This window comes from Choristoneura fumiferana, chromosome 17 (genome assembly GCF_025370935.1).
Source record: "Choristoneura fumiferana chromosome 17, NRCan_CFum_1, whole genome shotgun sequence".
Taxonomy (NCBI): Eukaryota; Metazoa; Arthropoda; class Insecta; order Lepidoptera; family Tortricidae; genus Choristoneura; species Choristoneura fumiferana.
Genome location: NC_133488.1, coordinates 21,215,864 through 21,224,826, shown reverse-complemented (window position 1 = coordinate 21,224,826; position 8,963 = coordinate 21,215,864).

Genomic DNA, 8,963 nt, shown 5'->3' with positions numbered 1-8,963 from the left:
ATAAACAGGGTAAGTACCTACCTAGATGCATTTTAGTCAATATTACCAAGTACTTATAAAAAAATGGGTCCATATATCGGCTCGCATACTGACAAACGATGATTTGGACAAAAATAATTATGGTTTTACTAGAAAAGAGAAAAGAGTACCTATGCGAACTATGGCGCTCCCATAAAAAATAATTATTAATGTTCTTGTTTCCAGAAGTGAAAAGATCATCGAAGACAAGATTATGGTTATCGGCTCGTAGGAAAAAAAAGGACCGGCTCGTCATAAAAAAGAAAACATTAATCCTAATAGGTAAGTTATAACTAGGACAGTAGCGTAAGATTTTTCTTCCTTGTCCTCTATTACAAGCTTTTATTTAGTTTCACCTGTCCCGATATTTGTCTGTAATCAAATCTTGCATTCGACCAACTTCTAGCAGTCGGATTGACTTGAAATTTTGCATAATTATGTAAATTGCGTGACAATACAATAATCTGGTAGCTGACATCCTGGTAGTCCGGCCAGAATCGTCTCCGAAGGACGGAACTCTTCAACTGTTACAATGTTATCGACTTGTTTTTGGTATAGGTACAAAATAAATGTAGTTTGGGTAACAATGCTAGTAAAGTCGACAAAAAGTACAGTCAGCAAAAAAGCTTGTATTAAAAATGAATTTTCGTACTCGTACCTTTATTTATTATTTTTGTACGACGTAGGTACACCACACAAACTTGTTATTTCACTTATACAGGTCATAGCACTGTAATAGCACATTGTGTATTAGGGCGGTAAGTAAGGTATTACGAACGAAGTATTACCTCTGGTAGTCTCTGTTATTACTTTGACTAATGGCGACTGACGTCATTTCACCATGTATGTATTTTTCACATGTGCAGTACGCTTGGCACCGGAGAGCATGCCAGTGAGCAGTCTGATAGTGATAACAATACCGATCCTCCACCTCAACCTCTAAATTTAAGCAGGTTAGTGTTTTTATTATTATTTTACTAGTTTACAATCTTTTATTTAACTTGCAATGTATGTACCTATGTACTCGTATGTATGTATGTGAGGCTCAAATCCTGCGAGTTGAATTTGACTCAGTTTCAGTGGTCGAATTGACTTGAAATTTGGTATACTTATGTGAATTGCGTGACAATACAATAATCTGGTAGCTGACATCCTGGTAGTCCGGCCAGGATCGTCTCCGCAGGACGGAATTCTTCAACGGTTAATGGCATCGACTTGAAATTTCGTATGATGTAGTTTAATAGGTAACAATGCTAGTAAAGTCGACAAAAGTACAGTCAGCAAAAAAAAAAGCTTGAACAGATTTTTTTTTTTACCAAAAACTTATTTCACAGCTACTTACGTTTTTCACTTGTAGTTTTATTTTCGCTCTTGACTGCAACTGCACTGAGACTAGTACCTACTCGTACCTATATTGACACGGCTATTAAAGATGATTTCAGTTTATTATCTTGATCGATGTACACCGCACTTCTGTTATTTCACTTATACAGGTCATAGCACTATAATATCCCATTGTTCATTAAGGGCGATAAGTAAGGTATTACGAACGAAGTATTACCTCTGGTAGTCTCTGTTATTACTTTGACTAATGGCGACTGACGTCATTTCACTATGTATGTATTTTTTACATGTGCAGTACGCTTGGCACCGGAGAGCATGCCAGTGAGCAGTCTGATAGTGATAACAATACCGATCCTCCGCCTCAATTTCAAAATTTTAGCAGGTTGGTGTTTTTATTATTATTTTTACAAGCTTTTACCTTGCAATAGTTGCAATGTATGTACCTATGAATGTATGTGCAGGTAAAATCTTGCGAGTTGAATTTGACCCACTTCTTCCACATTTGGTACGGAAAAGTAGTTTGGATGAAAATGCAAGTACAGTCAGCAAAAAGCTTGTATTAAAAATGTAGTCGCGCGCACAATATGGCACCGAAAATCGAAACGTATTTTTTGCATAGCGTCACCGGCGTTAGAAGTTTTCTGTAGTAGTGTACGCCTCATAATGCAGTATCAAATATTTTTATTTCACCGTATACTCTGATTTAACCTTGCATGGTATAAATATAACGTAACTTTTTTTTCCTTTCAGAAATTTGAGTCCGAGTACTCCGTCCTCGACACCATCATTACAAATTGAACTTGATCATGATAGCAATGAGGAAGTCGTACGTAAAATGACAGGTCGACGAATTTTCAATGTTCAATATTTATTTGAACAAATGAAGGCTGTGGATCATAGTCCATTTAATTGCAGCTTTAAAGATATGGATTTTGTGAAGGAGTCGAGAATCGGATTCCAGTCAACTTTTCTTTTCAAATGCAAAATGTGTGGCAAAAAAGAAGCATTTAATAATGAAAAACTAGAGTCTAAAATTAATAAAAATGTTGTTCAAGCAGTCGTATGTTCGGGTAGTGGCTTTTCCCAATTAGATGAGCTTTGCGCTCATTTAGATATGCCATGTATAGCGGAGAAAACATTTGGGAAAGAGAATTTGTTGCTTGGGGATGTTTTAAAAGATATCTCTTTGAAGAGCATGTTTGAGGCAGGACTCGAAGAAAAACAAATGGCAATTGAAAAAGGAAACGTAGACGCTGATGGCGTTCCCTACATCACAGTAGTAGCGGACGCATCGTGGGGAAAAAGATCATATCGTACCAGCAATTATAATTCATTATCCGGGGTAGCGTGCATTATTGGGTATGAAACTAAAAAGGTTCTCTTTTTAGGAATACGGAATTCTTATTGCTCTGTATGCGCTGTTGCAAGTAATAAAAAGATTGAGGTCAAGAAACATAAATGTTTTAAAAACTGGTCTGGTAGCTCCACAGCAATGGAAGCCGACGGTGTAGTAGAAGGTTTTAAATGCAGCATAAATATGCATGGCTTGAAATACACCAAACTTATTGGTGATGGCGATAGCAGTGTCATGAGTGCTTTAAACGAAGCATTGCCATATGGCCACTCCACTGCTATACACAAAATAGAATGCAGTAATCATTTATTACGAAATTATTGCACTAAATTGAGAAATTTGACAAAAAAAACTGAAAATAAACAAGGACCTGTCCCTATTATCATGAGGAAATGCCTAAATGATAACATATTGCGACTACGAAAGGCAATTAAAGGAGCAATAGACTTTTCTTCGAAAATGGAAGGGAAAACTTTTACTGAGAAAGTAAATGAATTAAAAAAAGACCTACGAAACGGGCCTTGCCACGTTTTTGGTGAGCATGCCAACTGCAAAACATATTTTTGTAATGGCCCGAAACCAGGCGAAGAAAACTTCATAGGCCAAATGAAAGATTGTGGCTTGTGGTATGACATATACACCGCTATAAGTCCTATTTTAAACAATGCCGAAAGTCTCCTTATGGGGCAAACAAACAATATTGTTGAGCAGTTTAATGCACTAATCGCAAAATTTATAGGAGGCAAACGAATAAATTACTCCCTTCGTGGATCTTATGAGTCCCGTTGCTACGCAGCTGCTACAAAAAGAAACACCGGGAGTCTTGTAGCAACCATGAGTAAAGTATTAACAAAAAATGAAGAACTGGGGACTTACACGCAGAAGTATGAGAAGAGGCAGGCAGAAAAGGCGAAAAGAAAATCAAGCCAAGACAAAAAATCAAAACGAAGAAAACGTATCGCAGGACCCGATGAACATTACGGTGATATCGAAAAAGAACCAGATATGGAAGTTGAGCACTACGAAAAAAGAAAACAAGCACTCTTAGCAGACTTTTCAAAAAGTAAAATAGAACTTGAAAATATCCAAAAAGATACCGTTGGGCAGGCAACGAACCCTGAATGGATCAAACAACGAAAAATACGCCTTACTGCGTCAGTGTTTGGTCAAATATGTAAGAGAAGAGCTGCCACGTCGTGTAAAAATATTATAAAAACACTCTTATATAGCAATTTTAAAGGTAGCGATGCTACTAGATACGGCAATGAGAATGAGCCCATCGCTTTAAAAGAGACTGAAGCTGCACTAGGAGTGCAAGTATCACCTTGTGGGTTATACATCCTCGAGGAACACCAGTATTTAGGCGCGAGTCCCGACGGAGTCATAGACGAAGAAACAATTGTGGAGATCAAATGCCCAGCTTCGGCGGCAAATATGACGCCAACAGAAGCTATTTTAAAGAAAAAAATTACTTTCTGTGTGTTGGACGAAAGTGATCCTCAGAAAATAAAACTGAAGCAAAATCACAACTACTTTTATCAAGTACAAGGTCAGTTAAATATTACAAAAAAAAGATACTGTATCTTCGTGGTGTGGACTCCAAAAGGCATATTATTCGAAAAAATCGAAAAGGATACAGGATTCTGGGAGAGCATATTAAATAAATTGAGAAAATTTTACATGGAATGCATACTACCTGAAATTATAGATCCGCGTCTACCTAGAAAGTTACCGATACGAGAGAGTTCTTAAAAATAAGCGAATTTTCATACTTGTATGTATTAAAAAATAAAACACAATATTGTATGACTTTTTTTATTTTATTCAATACACCCAATCTTCAATGTGTCCAATCAAGTTGATGTTGTAGTCTATAGATATTATACTTTTCACTTCTCATGCTCGTAAAGTTCGTTTTTATGCTGAGATTAAGCGACATAAAATGACTTTTTATGCTCTAGTGCATAAAATAAAATCTTTGTCTAAGACCAAGCTAATCAGGTGTCAACCAGCCACAAACAGAAAGTTTTTAACTTTTTTATTTATTTATATAAAACTAAAAATTAACCAAATCAATCAAAATAAATCAATAAAATAAAAAATAGAATTATGTATATAGTAATTCATGAAAAATAAAAGAAACATAGTAAGTGAACCATTGTTTCCACTGTTGCTATTTCCTCGAATTAATCGAAGTAAAAAGCAGTGTAAAACTCGAGCATTAAACCCATTTTTCCCTCGACGTGTCTATCCACCCTCGCCGTACCGGAACGAACGTCTTAAAATCGTAAACGTCGTAAAATGGCTCGTTTTATGCTCTTGTTGTACAATCGACTATTTCACTTCTCATGCTCGTAAAGTGCGTGTTCATGCTGCATCTAGGCAACATACAATAACTTTTTATGCTCTAGTGCATAAAGTAGAATCTTCGTCTAAGGTCAAGGCAATCAAGGTGTGAAACCACAAACAAAAGAGTTTCTACATATTTTTTATTTTTTTACACCTAAAAATCAATCAAATCGATGAAAATAAATCAATAAAACTAATATAGTAAAGCATGAAAAATAAAAGGTACAAAATAAGTGAACATTTATTTTTACTATTGCTATTTCATTTCTTCGCAAGCGAAGTGAAAAGCAGAGTGTAAAACTCTAGCATTGAGCCCATTTTCCCCTCGACGTTTCTATCCACCCTCGCCGTGGCTCGGGTGGCTATATGAACGTCTCGGGTAAAATTGCTCGTTTTATGCTTTTGTTGTACAATATACTATTTCATCACACTTGCTCGTAAACAGTGTCGTAAGCTGCAGGCTAACTTGGTTGCAGTCCTTAATAAAACCTAAGGGCCTTTTTTTGGCGTTATGAGTTGTTGCGCGTACTAATACTGCTGCGCGCGCAGGTTCTGCACGACTAGCAGGAGGACCTCGTGCACGCATGTCAGGCACATGCTGCGGGAGGCGGAGGGCGGCTGGTAGCTGGCGCTGCCAAGAACTGCACCAGCGGTATCGGCAATTTTTGTAACAATAATATTTTTCTTTTACACATATACAATTTTACTCGCAAATGTGATGAAAACATTGTAAGTCGCACGGGCGGTACTATAATTATGAACATCGACCTAGTCCTCAGTCTTTGACTTTGAGCTTCTAATACTCTCGTTCGTAATTTCTTATTAACCGCCCTTAAGACATAATGTACTATTACGCCACACCTGGCCATAATGTGAGTTTTACCGCCCGCTATGCGTATGGTAAAACCCACTTTCTGGCAAGGTGAAGACGTAAAATTGTGTACTCACCATGGGCAGTAAAAAAGTTTTACAGCGTAATGTGTAGTGTAATGTACATTTACGTTTTTGGAACGCCAAATAATATCCTAGCCGGTAGCTGCCCTCCCGCGCTGTATATATTATAATCTTGGTCTGGAGATGTTCTACTGTTATATTCTACTTAGATACTGCAATAATTTCACCATTGTATGAAGATATTTTACTGCAATATTGTTACTGTGACATGTCTCTAGCTCCGCCTTCCCGCTAGCGCGCTCTTGCTTTCTTTCTAGCGCCCTGTCTTACTCTAGGTGAAACAACAACATTTTAAAGCGTTAGCGCGTGATCTCAACGCGGAGTTGAGCGCTACTTGCTGCGGACTCTTAATCGTTAATTGTTTTCGCATTTCACGGCTTCTGAGATAAACAATGGTTTTAATTTCTTGTTCTTTGTTGTTTGCTCTACAATTGTATTAAAAGCAAACTGGTTCTTTAATACGTAGTCCTCAGGCGGTTAATCATTAAGTTTCTCAGTTAAGAGCCAAGAAATACAACTTTTCTGGCTACTGCATCAGTTGGACTGGACCCTGGCTTATTGAAACCAACAAAGTAGTTAATGTATCTACTGCAATAAATTATTCACGATAGATTTTTATTTTTAACCCCCGACGCAAAAAGAGGGTATGAGTGTCTGTCTTTCTGTCTGTGGCTCCATAGCTCTTAAACGGGTGGATCAATTTGAATGCAGTTTTTTTTTATTTGAAAGCAGGTTTTCTAGCCGCCGTTTTTGAGATATTGATATCTTTGAAGTAACAAAGTCGAGGGTTTTCCAACTTTTTATTTAAAAACCGTTAATATATATTAAAATATGTTCGTTTTAAAGAAAATAAAAATTTATCACGAATAATTATTGCAGTAGACACATTAACTTATATATTAAGAACAATTCTTATACACTACATTTTTCATTTCCATTCAATTTTTATGGAATAATCGAGAAAAACTAACAAAGATGCAACGTTGCTAGCTCTATATGAATTTGTTATTTCTGTATAATAATATTAAGGGGCTGTTTCACCATCCATTGATTAGTGTTAACAGACGGTTAAATAAAAAGAAAGAAAGAAAGAAAGAAAATACATTTATTCACAACACAAGACACAACAATAGTATTAAGTACAAATAGACAACACGTAGGAAAGTATGTGTCATTGCGGTTGTGAATAGGACACTGGCTCAGCATAATGCTGAAGCGTTAATAATAAACACCCCAGCGCTGATTTTCAGCCAGCACCGTTGGTGACCCTCGGACCGCTACAAAGATATACTACACAGTTTTAATACTATACATAAGACTACATAAATAGATAATTTGATGCCGTCTCTATTTGTTTTGTTCGAATAGACGGAGACGGCATCACATTTAACCGTCTGTTAACACTAATCAATGGATGGTGTAACAGCCCCTAAGAATCGTAAATGTACAGGATCGTCCTTAATATTGGCCAAGCGCGAAACCCTCTTGATCTATATCTATACCAGGCGTTTTCAACCTTTTGGTTTTAACGGCACACTTTTCGTTCATCATAGGTTCACGGCACACCAGTACAGACTTGAGTCAGACTGGCGCGTAGAACGTTCCACCCACCCGGCCATTCCTTCCGCTCCATTAGCATAACAACCTGACAACTCGAATCGCACAAGTCATACGACAGTTGTTTTCTTACTATTTTCTCATTAAAATAGTTATTCATGATTTCAATGCAGCATACACTTCGCGGCAATCGCGGCACACCTGAAAGTGCACGCGGCATACTGGTGTGCCGCGGCAAACCGGTTGAATACGTCATCTATGCACTTTTATCTCCTTATACCTTTACTTAGCCCCGAAAGGGTTCCTGACGTCACAGCAGCTGAATATTTATGTCGCCGAGCAAACGGCCCGAGCTCTCGCCGGCGGCTCCGCTCGAGAACAGCTTAACGGGTCTTAGTGACTGCACTAATGGCCTTTCTTATTTGCCAGTTTGTTTTAAACCAGTGACTCTAAGTACGAGTTTAATACATAATTTTTCGCTTAACCGACTTTTCTTTACACCCACTTGATCACTTGCCTTACGCTCGGGTAGTCTTGAATTGTTCTAACTTTCCATGTATTTGAGGTGTTTTTAAAGCAGATACTATGTAAGATGGAAGCATTTCGTCTGTCATCCAGTGGTAAGCAGAAATAACGGCAGCTAATTAGTGACAGAGACCAACCGAAGATTATTGACTAGTAATAACTGGTGAGTCGGATTCGCACATGTATGAGGAGTTCGCGTAATACCATTAGGTCCTAACGGTAATTCGCTCTTAATTCCTAAAAATTACATTGTGTTTTTTTATCTCAAATAGCTGGCAAACGAGCATGCGGATCACCTGATGGTAAGTGATCACCGCCGCCCACGTGACGCCAACGTGACACCTACACATCGACATCTGTCTATAGACTAAGTGGAGAGTAAGACAGCCGGCGAAATTAGTGGCACTTGAGGTATCCCATCTTAGGCTCTAGGTTGGCAACGCATCAGCAATCCCCCTGGTGTTGCAGGTATCTATGGGCGGTGGTGATCTCTTACCATCAGGAGACCCACTTGCTTGTTTGCCAACCAGTCGAATAAAAAAAACGTCTTTGTTTCATAGAGTAAAACGGCGCACGAAAACGGTTCACAACGCGATTTGGTGAACAACCGCACTTTAGTTTGTTGACGTCCGTGACACGAGATATTCGAACAGAAATTATGCAAAAAAATCCCGTCTCGCGTGTTCAAAAAATGTGTAAATAACACCCGAAACGCCAGAAAGGCCGACGGGATCTCTTACCACAAGTCAGTCCATATTATTTTATATTTTTCTCAACCGAATTCACAAAGGTAGGTAAACCAGGGCCATTCATCTTTTTTTCGATGGAGGCTCATTTAGATCGGTCATTATGGGAAAGTCTG